Source organism: Anomaloglossus baeobatrachus, chromosome 8, assembly GCF_048569485.1.
Source record: "Anomaloglossus baeobatrachus isolate aAnoBae1 chromosome 8, aAnoBae1.hap1, whole genome shotgun sequence".
Classification (NCBI taxonomy): Eukaryota; Metazoa; Chordata; class Amphibia; order Anura; family Aromobatidae; genus Anomaloglossus; species Anomaloglossus baeobatrachus.
Window position 1 is genome coordinate 167,346,478 of NC_134360.1, and position 15,348 is coordinate 167,361,825.

Here is a 15,348-nt window from a genome sequence, read left to right on the forward strand (position 1 = left end):
ACATGCAAAATACTCTTACTAGAAATGTGTGTCAAATCAAGGGATATATATCTGTCTGTGTATATCTTTATATGTCACAGTTCCATATGCTTGGGAGTCCTGCCATTCCACTATATACCATTGATCCATGTTACTGACACCTGATGTGGTGAGTCTGTGATATCTCATATTGTCCATCTGGGTTATTTATACATAGGTGAACATTACATTATTGCTGAGTCAGCATATTTCTATATATCTCTCTATCTGTCAGAGTTCCATATGTATGGAGTTTAGCCATTTCACTACATAAGCTGATCTTCCTGATCAATACACATTGTGGTGTGTTGTACGCATTATACATTAATTTCCGGGGGGCCGCTCCACATATGGATTTCTCCAGTATAGTACATTTCCTTTTGTGCCATCCATTAGGCAGCACATTGCAATATGTGCATGAATATTATATCTATGAAAGTGCACCCCACATGTAATAGCAAAGGTAATTCCTCCTACCTATATTCATCTGTATACCAATATCCCACAACCTACATGAGGTATCCTTGAGCCTCTGTCTCTCTATTCTCGGTAAACAGAGTAATATATAACTCATGATTGTTCATTTTTTATCTTAGGTAGATATTTTAAGTTCAAATATAACACGTGTGAACAATCTTTTCACCATCCTCATACTCCATCCTTATACTCTCTCTGGTACGTATTGTTGACACAACATTTTTGTGTTTTGGTCTTTGTATCAATAATGAGATCTCAACCTTAGTTTACTTGACAAATATTTTGCTCTATATGTATACCTTGCGTGTCTATTCATGTATTTACGTATAGATCTTTTGCTTATTTATGTTTCATTCATTGTAAAGAGCATTTTGCATGTATGTCTAAATATTATCATGTTGTACCATGACTGATTTTTTTGTTATCTTTGTTTAACCATAGATCATAAATTTGATAAAGGCCTGAGTGTAAAGGCCGAAACGTCAAATATTTTGCTACACACCTTTGCATGAATAAAAATTGAATCAAAATTATCAAAAACTCTTTACCTTTCATGACTTTCTGAGTGCCTGAGTTGTCCCTCTATATGTATTCTTTTTTTCTCTGAGGCACGTACTACTATTGTGAGCCAGATTCTATCCTATATATATAGGGTCACCAATGGTGTCACATGACTAGAGTGGATGACACAGTAGAGGGGGAAATAATACTACACTGGTAAGTGTAATTTTTATATTTTACTACCTTATCTCGTCCTCAGGTGTATGTGGCATGATCAGACACATTCTGTTTAATTTATGAAGGAAGGACTCTGAAACTCACAAAGCCTATGTGTGCAAAACAAGAACTTGCAAAAAGTAGAAGGAAGAGGAACTATGAAACATATTCTGTTAAAATTGTTAGGTACTGGGACTCCTAGATTGATACAACCTATGCACTAAGTGCAAGGCTGCCAAAAATTAGAAGAAGGGACTTCAATACACCCTGGAAGACATGTAAAGGAGGGCCTCAGTAAACATTTTTTCCCCATTTTTAAGGAGTGGGAAACTTAGACTGGTAAAGCCTATGCAATAATTGCAAGGGCTGAAAGACCTTTACCCCTGGGTGTGTACATCTATATAACTAAGAGAATTGTAGAGGTAGGCTTCATACAAATCCTGAAAAATTCTGAAGGAAGGCATCATACACGTCTTGAAATAAATAAGAGCAAGGGTCTTATGATGACCCTCTAATGATTTTGAGTGAGGGCCGCCTGATGTTCCTCAAAATAATTTGTGCAACGGCAGATGATGACCTTCTAAACATTTGGTAAAAGGTCCATCTTATGACTCAAAATATTTCGAGTGAGGGCCACTAGATAACCCTCAAACGATTTAGAACAAGGGCTTTGTGATAACCCTCTAAAGATTTTCTTTTCGGTTAGTTTCTCAAACTTGACCTGAACTTTACACCGGAGCAAATACAAGTCAGTGGAGACCCCAACTTCTCTGTTGTAAAATGGTTGTAATGTTGTCACAGTAAGAGCTTGGGGGCTAAAGAAGGAAGAAAAACAGGGGCAAAACCCTGCAAGGAAATTTAGATAGAGGATAAATATATAAACAAACAGTCACGTGGGCTACCACCTATTTTCCATAACCAGAGCAGGTAAAACAGACAACTGCGGGCTGCAACCCTCAGATGTCTGCTTTACTCATGAGCGGTGATATCACTGAGTTCTTGATGTCACTCCTAGTGAGAAATTTGGGACCTGACTCTGACAGGCAGTGAGCTAAGGAGAATTGTTATGAGAAAGTTTTCAGGACAATGCTCTATAGGAATCGATGGGCGTCATGGGACATTTCTCTTTGGATTACATTGGAACAAGTGATGAGCGAACCCAAACTCTAAAGTGCAGAACCCTGAACACAGACTTTTGACTTTAAGTCTGGTTGCTGTTCGGGTTCGTCACCCAAATAAAGATTTTTGAAAGCTTGCAGATCAGCCAATCAGCAAGCTTTAAAGCTGTGGGCACTTCCGGAGCCATCACTACCATGCCAATTACTGGCAAGGCTGTAATTGGCCATTGAGATCACTGTAAAAAAAGGAAACAAAATGGTTAAAGTAGGACATATTTACCAGTCTCCTGAGGACTATTGCTTTTTACCTATTTACAGGAGAGAATACTGTATGTCCATATTATTTTTATCTTCGGTTTTGCATTTTAAATTAGGTAGATACTATACAATATATTCCTTGTGAGGCAGCAGCTTTCTATAACCAGAAAAATGAGGCAGTGACCTGGATCCTGTTCACACCAAATAAATTTTTAATGACCAAACACAAATAAAAAACTTTTCCAAAGTTCTGGAATGTCTTTCCGGAATACAGCCAGTTCTTAAGTATAGACTCACCAATGTCTTGGTCGACACCTGCACCGCAGTAGGAATCTCGGATGCAGGGTCATGCTCCAAGTGTCTGCTTGAGTCCTGCACCATTATAGAAATCTCGGGTGCAGGGGTCCGCTTAGTGTCCAGGTCTCTTGGTACTGGCCTGTGTTTGCTCCACACAGCCAGCTCATACAGCACCTGCTGCTCCAGCTGCCTGGATCGCATCTGAAACCCACCTTGCTGTGCACTACAAGATTAAATGCAATTCCCCAGACATGAGCCTGTTGAAAGATCTGGACTGGAGGGAGAGATCTGTCCCACTGCAAAACCTACAGAACTCTCCAACAATAAAAGCCCTAACAGGTTTACTTAAATAACATACTTGGACAAATAGCTTGACCAAGTTCACACTCTTTTATTTTATGTTTCACTCACAGCAGTGACTGTGACTACACCACACTCCAGCAGGTCTCACAAGGTATCCAAGCACATTATGGGGGAAACATAGCGACCTTCATATATGACACCTGTCTGCCTCACAGCCTGCAAACCTTCTGGTATTAATAGTGAAAATTCTTGAAAAGGTCCTTTGTTTTTAGGTTGCAGCAGCAGTATAGAAGTAATGTAAGCCAATAAATCCTGTCTATATGTCTCTAATTCAAAACTATCCTTCCTCCATTATCTATCACTACACTGAATGCAGCTAACAGTGGTTTTACTAAAGAAAGGACAGTATGTAGCCCTGAAAATAACTTTTGTTTTAATGGTGCAGCAGGCAATCCCCACTTAATGATAGTATGTCTAAAAGCTGCAAAACATGCAGGGCGGGGTCGCACACATGGTGCTTTAACAGCCGCAATGCTCATTCGATTAACAAGCATAGTCAAGCACCCCAATGCTGAATCAAGAATCGATCAGTGTCGAGAATGCTCACTCATCACTAGAGATGAGCGAACCGGTCGCAGTTCGGCTAGAGCTTGGTTCGCCGAATGGAGGTTGCGTTCGAGTTCGGTTCGGCGAACCGGTTCGGCCAACCGCTCGAACCCCATAGGAAACAATGGGAGGAAATCACAAACACATAAAAGCACCTAGAAAACACCCTCAAAGGTGTCCAAAAGGTGACAAACAACTCACAACACAACACGAAAACAAAACAGCTTGACGAGGAAAAAGAGAACGAGACACAGATATATGAGTATATGCAAGGGAACATCGATGCCATTACTGTGCAACTTGAGCCTTGCTCATTTTAGGCTTCAAATCTGGATAAATTGCCTGAGCTCGCCACGTACGCCTTGGGGATCTTGTCGTGTCCCGCAGCCAGCGTTCTCTCGGAACCTGTCTTCAGTGCTGCTGGGGGTGTGCTGACAGATAAGCACACACGTCTGTCAACTGACAATGTGGACATACTAACGTTCACCAAAATGAGGAAGTCATGGGTCACAGAGGACTTTTCTTCCCCTGGGTCATCCAGGGGAGGCGAAAGGCACGTGTATTTTTGAGTGCTTCATTCAAAGCATCTTTTTCATCTTGAAAATGGGGGTCAACTGATGCCAGTCAAGTGGGGTATGCGTGTGCCCCAATTAGTGGAAATGAGGGAGACTGTGGTTGGAGTCCCCTCGCTGTGTTCAAAAGAACTAAGATGAACAAGTCATGGCTCTCAGAGGACTTTTCTTCCCCTGGGTCATCCAGGGGAGGCGAAAGGCACGTATATTTTTGAGAGTGCTTCATGCAAAGCATCTTTTTCATTTTGAAAATGGGGGTCAACTGATGCCAGTCAAGTGGGGTGTGTGTGTGCCCCAATTAGTGGAAATGAGGGAGACTGTGGTTGGAGTCCCCTCGCTGTGTTGAAAAGAACCAAGATGAACAAGTCATGGCTCTCAGAGGACTTTTCTTCCCCTGGGTCATCCAGGGGAGGCGAAAGGCACATGTATTTTTGAGAGTGCTTTATGCAAAGCATCTTTTTCATCTTGAAAATGGGGGTCAACTGATGACAGTCAAGTGGGGTGTGTGTGGACCAATTTTTGGAAACAAGGAAGACTGTCCCCTTGCTGTGTTTTACATGCTTTTAGAAGGGCATGACATGGCTTAGAGGTTGACTTTCAGCATCTGCAAACTGTTGGCTACCGAAATACTGCCTTTCCAACCTTTTTAACCGAGGATTTTTGAGACCTTATGCCCATTGCAGTGCCCCAATAGCCGATGTCCAGGCGCCCTTCCTTCTCCAACAAAGGCGTGCCCGCGCTACACCAGCATGTCTCACAAAACATCACTGCTTCTTAGAGAAACTGTGTGTGACAGGGTGCATTTCACCACAGATACTTGGCCCAGTAAGCATGCACAGGGGCGTTACATGTTGCTGACTGGGCAATGGGTAACTATGGTGAGAGATGGAGAAGGGTCTGCTGTACAGGTCTTGCCGTCCCCACGAGTTGTGTCAATCCTTCCTCTGTATGTAGAAGTTAATACACTGCTTCTGCCTCCTCAACCTCGTCTGGGTCCTCCACCTTGGCCCAAACCCTGTCTGGTCAGGCCACCCTTCCATGTAACTGCGCACAAGGAATCCCACACACCTCCTTACTATGCTGGCAGCAGAGCTCAATGCCATCAGGCGGTCAAATGTTTACTTTGAAATGTATGGGAAATGTGAGTCACAACCCTGAGTAGTTGTGAACGGTTAGCTCTGGAGACCGAGTTTCATCAATAGTTGTCTCCACTCAACCAGCAGCCAAGGAAGGCCGGGTGTGACAATGATGCAAACATGGGTGCGGCCCTTCGCCGTGACAATGTGACACACGTGTCTTGCGTGGCTCACGTGTTGAACCTGGTTGTCCAGCATTTTTTAAAGCACTATCCTGGCATACTTGGCCTTCTGCAGAGAGCACGGTGTAACGCCTTCCTTGATCCACACACTCAGATGGGCTGTAAAGAATATGCTAGAGGGAAGCCACTCACCAAGCAGGACCCCCAGAACCCTGAAACCCTTTAACCCCTATACAGGGATTTGAAATTACACAGGGCCCAAGTTGATCAATACCTGTGGAAGGCTGCAGTTCCAGAGAATAGTAGTCAGGCAGGGTCAAAACATTAATTGAGGAAGAGGAACAGAATGTGACGGCCAGGACTTAATCAGAAAACAAGCAGAGGTGAAATGCGGATCGGCCAACGAGGTACATAAACAGCAAGCACGAAAAGTAGTCAGGTAACAAGCACACAAACTCATAAAACTGAACTGGGGGTAACAGTAACCAGAGGTTCATAGCTATGTCTGGCAGTGGTCTGCAGACAGGATGGGCCTAAAAAAGAGTGTGGTGTCTTCCCATTGGTTGTAGCTGAATGATGGTACTTCATCTGCGAGATACCACCACCTACATTCAGTCTATGGTTCTGCATCTGTCAAGGTAACGCAGCCCAGTGGGTGAGCATAACCTGCATCCACCTGCGCCGCTGGCATTGACTCCTTTCCAATCATCAGCACTATGCATGAAAGAAACACGTTGTCACCTGGCGAACGGAGTACAAATTGATGGAGCGGACTCCGGTGGTGACTTAACAGCCGTGTGCGGCAATGATGCAAACGTGGCTGCGGGCCTTCGTCAGGGCAATGTGACACACGTGCCTTGTATGGTTCACATGTTTAATCTGATTCTCCAGCAATTTTTAAACCACCATCCCGGCCTACATGGCCTTGTGCAGCGGGCACGCTCGCTATGTGCTCACTTCCATCGTTCACACCCAGCAGCTCAACAACTTTCATCGCTCCTGAAGTCTTTTGGTCTGGCAGTTAAATGCCTGAAATGCGATGTGCCGACACGCAGGAATTTGAATCTGCACATGTTGCAGCGTCTGTGGCAGCACCGCCGAGCCCTGCTAAAATATGTTATGACGTACACCCTGGGCTAACTTGATCCAGAGGTGATGCAGATCACGCTGCTGGAGTGGTGTCAGATCAAAGACCTATGCACCCTTCTACACAGTTTACAAATGTCGACGAAGATGTTTAGCACTGGCGATGCCATTCTCAGCGTGACAATTCTGGTCATCTACATGATGAAGCACACTGTAAGCATTATTCGGAGTCAGGTCTTGGGACAAGAGGAAGGGAATGAAGTACAGGAGGAGTCATATGCGGAAGGGATAACAAGATCTCCAAGGTCCAGCTGGCAGTCATGGGATGGTGGGGGAGAGGGATTAACAAGGGCGCATAGAATCAGCAAAACTGTTGAGGAAGGTGCAGGAGCCATGAAGAAATGGAGGACAAACTGGCGATGGCCATGGAAGACTCAGCAGATGAGTGAGAGCTTGCTCACATTTCGGTTGTGCGAGGTTGGGGGGAGAGGGCAGAGGAAGGAGGCACGATTTTCACCTCTCCGCCACCAACACAGCAAGGACTTGGTCCTCCTGGATGCACAAGACACATGAGCGCCTTCTTGCTGGATTACCTATAACATGACCCTCGGATTCTACGAATTCAAAGTAATGCTGACTACTGGGTTGCTACACTGTTAGATCCCCGGTACAACACAAAATTTTGTGAAATAATTCCGGCCACAGAAAGGGACGCACGTATGCAGGAGTATCAGCAGAAGGTGTTACGCAATCTTAGATTTGCTTTTCCACTAAACACCAGTGCTGCACAGGGTGAATCTCAATGCCTTGTCATGGATAGGAGGAAATGGTCTTTTACTTGTCCACATCTGGGGGACCGAGGGCTGGCTACTGTGCTGAGATGGCGTTGAGTACGGTGTCCCCGCAGAGTTGCACTTTTGGTTATATACAAAATGAGTTAAAAAAGGACAGATGCTGGTGGAAAGGGGAACAGGTGTGTTGGAAAGGGGAAAAAAGTTTGTGTCCGTGGGTTTGGTGGTTAAGCAACAGTAACATTTGCTGAAGAAACAACATCTGTTATGGTGGGAATGGCAGCTTTGGATAAGGTGGTATATACTATGTTACCGCTATATAAAAAAATTAAGAAGAAAAGAAAGAGAAAGGTATATATCCCCATCGCCAGTCGGTGTCCACCGTGGTCACAGATGGAAAAGGAGATGCTGGCAACTGGAAGGTTAGGTGGAGGATACAGAGCTATGTGGCTATGAAACTAATAGTAGCCTGAACCGAGTTAGACGCCACTCGGATCTGGAGACTGGGAGCCCTGTTAGCGTCACAGGGTCCACACGCCCACCCAGCCCATGAACTCCCTGTTAACAACACAGGGGCCATTGGGTACACTGTCCGTATGCGTAGGGGCCACACCTGTGGACAGCAGGCGCATCAGCAGCAGGCCTGTTAATGCCACTGGGCTGCACAAGCAGGACTGGTAGGACAGGAGCTGGTCTTAACCGTTCTGTGTTACCAACTGTGGTGGCGGCCTGCATCGTCGCCCTATCTCTGCCTACCTCTGGCCTAAAGCTGCAATGGGTTCAACACATGGAGGTGTGCTCTTTCGGAGCATAATAGAAGACTGCGCACCTCCTTCTTGGCTCCAGCCCCTTTTATAACCTGGGTCCGCCCCAAACCAGGGTGTCTCCTGGAGACAAAAGCAGAGTGACACGTCATGAGTGGCATAACTAGCGTCCTATTCGGAACCACCACTTCAATGATGACCTCATGGCAGCCACGACCCAAACACCTCACCAGTCATCGTATGACCAACAATAATGAGGTGACAAGTCATAGGGGCGGGCCTCTGTAAGCCAGTTGGGAGTGGCTTGGCCACATCGTCAGGACACCTGATGCCCTGTGGTCTATATGGGCCCCCCACATGAGGGGCAGGGCCAAAGACTTCATTACCGGACCTAGCCTCTGATGCAGTAACTGCCTGAGAATGCTCAATAGCATGAAATACAGTTTCCGAAAAAAGACTATCAGCTTCAGCATGCTGTCTAGGCACAACACAGGACTTAGAACCGGCACGGAGTGCAAATACCTGTGCAAAGAGGCTTTTCGCATTAAGTGTGGGAGCATGTGCTGTAGCGCAAAATGAAGACTAAAGCCTGCTTTACACGTTACGATTAAGCATATGATATCGTATGCGATCGTAACCGCCCCCATCGTATGTGCAGTAACCGCCCTCATCGTATGTACGGCACCTTCAATTTGTGGAACGTGTCGCACAATCAAGTAACCCCCCGTCACATAAGGGCGTTACATACAGAATACATATACAAGTAAAAATAGAAAGACTGGTACAGAGGGAAGAGGGCCCTGCCCTTGTGGGATTACATTCAAAAGGATTTTTGGGAAGAGACAGTAGGTGTGGTGTAGGTTGGGCGTCAGGTACGCACGGTGGTGGTGTCATTGAAGGTTATAGTCATTTCTGAACAGATGAGTTTTCAGATTCCGTTTGAAGCTTACGGGTGTAGCAGATAATCTGACGTGTTAAGGTAGCGAGTTCCAGGAGACGGGAAATAATCTGCACAGATGGTCAGAAGCTTTGTGAGTCGGATCCAGGCCCCGATGAAGAAGGGGCTGAGCCTAATCTACACCCTCATTTCCAACAGTAAATCCTCCTGGTGGAGACAATGGGAAACATGATGAGGAGACACAGATACCTGATTGGAACGACAACTTTACTATTCGGTCAGGCCAGGAAGAGGTTGTCTCGGAGGACTCAGGACGAGGGGAATGAAAACACACAGGGTGATTGATGAGGTTGGAGACCCCACTTACTGTCAAACCAAAGTCAGCCTGTCAATGAGGTCAGCAAAGGAGGTGGAGGAGGATGCTACTGACGACGAGGTTACGTTGCGTCTTCCTGGCCAGAGACAAAGTACTGGAGGCACGTCAACAATGAATCCAGGGACACAACTTTGCCTTTGAGCAGAAGTCGTGTTGGCTATGCAGGTCGCATGGGCTGTAAGCCTTGCCTAGCCTGGGACTTTTTGGACATCGCAAAGGATCACCCAAGTCATGGAATCTGTAAGATTTCTCAACAATCTCTAAGTAGAAGGCAAAAACTCACACCTTTGACTACTTCCTCCATGAAGTGTCACATGGAAATGAATTGATAGCGTGAAGGTGTATTGCTCAGCTTTAGCCACTGTCAATGCAACATGCTTATTTGCCGTTCATTGCATCCATTGTTGCAGACTACACACAAGGGGCTGCTGTTTTTTTGGATCTGCCTTTGTCTGTTTGGTCACTTTAGCAAAAGCAAATTGGTCTTCGGGTGTGGACTTGGATATGCTGTCTATGAACAGAAGGAAAAGCTAAACGTGTGTGTTACAGCAAGGAGCCACCGCGGAAACACTTCGTTCAATTGTGAGGGGAGTCGTGTTGTACTTTGATGAGGAGCACCGTAATGGCAGTGAGCAGCATCCTGTGCCACAGACCAACATTCTTCCGGTGCTGTCTATGCTGTTTACCATGAGAGGAGCGAAAAGTCTGTATTTCTGGCAACTGGACATCACAGTACCCGAGTACTGAAGGCTGTGCCCAGACAGTAATGCATGCATGCAACACTTTGTTTTTATTAGCAAAACACATATCTGTTTTGGGTAGGCCGACTATATAGACAATAAGACTTGCTGCCTCTGCACTGTCAAATTGTCACATACAGTTTAAATCATAGAGGGACAGTGACACATGTTTGCATTGACTATTGCTTTTCAAGATTTCCATGACTGTGTTGCAGAGCTGTGTGGTTTGCATTCACACTGTTATCATCTGCCTTGTCTGTGAGGCTTCAGCTAACAAGGTTATTCAAGGGGGGGGGGTAATGTGTTTTGTCTATGTTTAGGTAGATAACTTGGAAGCTATTGTGATGCGCCACTGGTAAGTCGTGTTCTCACATACACACACACACAAACACACAATTACTGCTACGCAGAGGGATTAGCAGGTAGTAGGTAACATAATGGATTGTTCTATTATTTCAATTTTATGCATGGTTCTTATTGTTTGTTTTGGGAAAGTTAAACAATCATTTATCAACCCAACAGACTAGAGTCCTTTTCCTGTTGCGTGGTTTTGCTGCATACTGGGGAGCCCACCCTGTACACGACTTAAGATGAAGCATAAGTCGCAATGGGAATTTCACTGTGCTACAATGCGGCCTAGCGTGCCTGTGCAACCACCGCCTGCCCCATCGAGAGCATCTGCGTGCTCTTCATCCTCTTTGACTGTGGGGACAGCAGTCACAGATGCTTTTTCACACTGAACTTCCACCCCTTTACCCATAGGCGGGAGTGTGATTGGCAGGTCGTCACTTGTTTTGGAAGTGGAAACAGATGGTATTGTTGAGCTGTCAGACATCGAGACAACCACCATTGGATGAAGGCAACATTATATCCCCGCCTGCACCTTCGTCACAGATTGGCTGGACTACCTGCAGTTAATAATTGCGTTTCAGAAATGGAAAGGAGTGTAGAATGCACATGTGTTGCACCTTGCTTGGCAGCAAAGGAACACTAACTTAGTATTCCAGACAATTTTAGGATGGCAGAAAAAGGGTCAGCTCTTTGGGCAAATAGCGTGGCAAAAGTGGCCTGGTGGGTACAGTGGTCGTGTTCTGTGGATACTAGGACAGTAAAGGAAGCCTCATTTTCTACCCCTCCTAATGATCAACTGCAGCAAGGAATTCAATGAGTTTGCTATAAAATTAGCGTAGCAAAATGTGCAGGAGGGTGGAATGCAGAGGTGCTGGAAATTGTTTGGCACCAGTGGGACACTAATGGACTAAAGCAGCCACTTTTTGGATGCCACTAAGTTTCAGCAGTGTTTGCTATTATAATAGCTTAGTAAAAATGGGCAGGAGGGTGGAATGCAGAGGTGCTGGAAATTGCTTAGCACCAGTGGGACACTAATGGAGTACAGCAGCCACTTTTTGGATGCCACTAAGTTTCAGCAGTGTTTGCGATTATAATAGCTTAGTAAAAATGAGCAGCAGGGTGGAATGCAGAGGTGCTGGAAATTGCTGGGCACCAGTGGGACACTATTGGAGTCCAAAAGCCACTTTTTGGATGCCACTAAGTTTCAGCAGTGTTTGCTATTATAATAGCTTAGTAAAAATGAGCAGCAGGGTGTAATGCAGAGGTGCTGGAAATTGCTTGGCACCAGTGGGACACTAATGGAGTCCAACAGCCACTTTTTGGATGCCACTAAGTTTCAGCAGTGTTTGCTATTATAATAGCTTAGTAAAAATGAGCAGGAGGGTGGAATGCAGAGGTGCTGGAAATTGCTTGGCACCAGTGGGACACTAATGGAGTACAGCAGCCACTTTTTGGATGCCACTAAGTTTCAGCAGTGTTTGCTATTATAATAGCTTTGTAAAAATGAGCAGGAGGGTGGAATGCAGAGGTGCTGGAAATTGCTTGGCACCAGTGGGACACTAATGGAGTCCAACAGCCACTTTTTGGATGCCACTAAGTTTCAGCAGTGTTTGCTATTATAATAGCTTAGTAAAAATGAGCAGGAGGGTGGAATGCAGAGGTGCTGGAAATTGCTTGGCACCAGTGGGACACTAATGGAGTACAGCAGCCACTTTTTGGATGCCACTAAGTTTCAGCAGTGTTTGCTATTATAATAGCTTTGTAAAAATGAGCAGGAGGGTGGAATGCAGAGGTGCTGGAAATTGCTTGGCACCAGTGGGACACTAATGGAGTACAGCAGCCACTTTTTGGATGCCACTAAGTTTCAGCAGTGTTTGCTATTATAATAGCTTTGTAAAAATGAGCAGGAGGGTGGAATGCAGAGGTGCTGGAAATTGCTTGGCACCAGTGGGACACTAATGGAGTACAGCAGCCACTTTTTGGATGCCACTAAGTTTCAGCAGTGTTTGCTATTATAATAGCTTTGTAAAAATGAGCAGGAGGGTGGAATGCAGAGGTACTGGAAATTGCTTGGCACCAGTGGGACACTAATGGAGTCCAACAGCCACTTTTTGGATACCACTAACTGGCAGCACTCTTTTCAATTAAAATGGCTTTGCAAAAATGTGCAGGAGGGGAAAATGCAGAGGTGGTGTGACTTGCTTGGCACAAGTGACACAATAATGGAGACCAGCAGCCACTCTTTGGATGGCACTAACTGGCAGCACTCTTTTCAATTAAAATGGCTTTGCAAAAATGTGCAGGAGGGTACAGTGGCCGGGTTGTGGGTCAGTGTAGAGGAAAGGAAGCCTCACTTTCTATCCCTCCTAATGGTGGAATGCAGCAAGGATTTCCCTGAGCTTAGGTACACAGACGCTGTTATCTGAAGCTTTATACAGCGTTTCCACGGACCTGACTGTCACCTATGGCTCTGAGCCTGATGAATTTAGCCCTGAAAAGGGCTGAAATAAACTTTTGTTCCTAATCAGTAGAGCGCTGTGTGTATAGCGTACACAGCAGGACCGGCGACAGGAGCTGCGTGAGCGGTGACTGTCACCCAGACGCAGAAGGCAGATAATGGCGTCCTAAGGTCCTAAGAGAAAATGGCCATATTTATAATGCAAGGACATGTGACATGGACAGCCTATGACACATACCCTTGCTTGTCTGGCAAAAAGTCCACTTTGCCGTGTGTGTGTCTGGGATTGGCTGACATGCTGGCCCGCCCCACTACACGCGCGCTTAGAAGAAAAAACAAAATGGTGATCGGCATTTTCTCAGCACCACAGATCTAAAACCCGTCCCCCCCACACACTATACGCTGAAATTTGATAATAGGGTGAATCGCAGAGTGACTCACACTATTACAGTGAAAAGCCAGCTAGTAATTAGCTAGGCTTTTTGCTGCTAGAACCGTTCTCGAACGTAACTCGAGCTGACGAACTTTTAGCAAAAAGCTCGAGTTCTAGTTCTATCTAGAACACCCCCCAAAATCACTCGAACCGCGAACTGGAGAACCACGAACCACGAACCGTGCTCAACTCTACTCACCACTAAGTAGAATAGCATCCCTCACTGCAATAAAATAAAAAAATAAATCTCTGAAAAATATGTTTACCTTTGTTTGTATATTTATACTACCGTGCCTCCTGTTTTTTTTTTTTGACTAATCATTATCAATGACCTAGGGTTGACTTTTATATCATTAATTAATGATAATTCTAACAATTTCCTGGACATAAAATTATGAAATTGAAATAGCTAGTAAAAACTTGGTATAATAAAACAGTTCCATTCAAATTTCCCTAACTAGACAAAACCTTGTCTGCTCCTCAGAGAGAACTGCTAAGATCAGTGTCACAACACCTATGGAATATATTTTTGATCAGATATTTGTCGTCATGCAATGTTTTTAAAGTTTAGAAACGTTTGTTAAGAAACAGTTGCAAAGAGTAAGTAAAGCAAAATAGTTGCTAAATCTTATATCTCTTAATAGATTTACCCATGAAAGAATATCAGGTGACCCACTATAAATTATCTTTCCAGGTCCCACACTTCAGCTCCCAGCTTTCTGGTTCTTCTCTTTTGATTGAGATCAACAATGTTCCTCCAATAAACAAGCCTATTAAGGTTTACAACTCACCCATGCTTTTTCCAAACAATAGGTAAGTAAAGCTGCTCTCACATCAGAGTTATTTTGTCGTAAAGCCGAATCCAGCACAAATGCGGTACAGTTCAATACTAGTGATGAGCGAGCATGCTTGTAACTACTCGGTACTCGCACGAGTATCGCTGTACTCGGGCTGCTCGGCGGGGACCGAGTAATCTCGCGATACTCGTGCTGTACTCGTGGTCTTCATCCCTGCATGTTGGCGCTCTTTTGAGAGCCAGCCCTCATGCAGGGATTGGCTGGCAGACCACTGCAATGCCACAGCCCTGTTAGTTGTGGAATTGCAGTGATTGGCCGGCCTGCACAGCGTGACTGAGCCTTTATACCGGCCGGCGCGCTGTGCTCTGCTCACAGCTATCCAGACAGTGAGTGCAGGGAGAGTGTCGCTGATTCAGGGAAAGCTTTGCGGCCCTTTATAGCTTTTTCAGTTGCAGGGCTGCAAACAGTGTGACCAAAAGTCCTTCTCAGGACTATTCTAGTTGTATACAGGCAGGCAGGGTATAGCCAGGTCGGAGTACAGTAGCAGAGTCCTTCTCAGGACTATTGTTGCTATATACAGGCAGGGTATAGCCAGGTCTGAATACAGGCTAGTGACCAGAAGAGTCCTTGTCAGGACTATTTTACCAGTATACAGGCAGGCAGGCAGGCAGGCAGGGTATATATAGCCATTCCTAGTGGTGACCGTATACCAGCCTTCATCATATCTGGGGCTGGTGTACACAGTCTAAAACAGTCCAGATAGTGTCTGACTTGTCTGTAATTGTCGCTCCCCAAAAAAACCTGTTAGGTTCTTAGTGCGTCCGTGCTTGGTTTTTAAAACCGCACGTGTGTGCCTGTCGGTGGCAGCGTACAGGTGCACTTGTGTGCAATTTCCACAAACTTTGATATAACGCACAAGTAGTGAATACACGTCAGCACAGCATTGCAAAATGCGCAAGGGCATTGGCAAGGAACAAGGAAGTGGACGTGATGGTGGTGCAGGCAGAGGCCGAGGTCGTGGGCAAGCTCT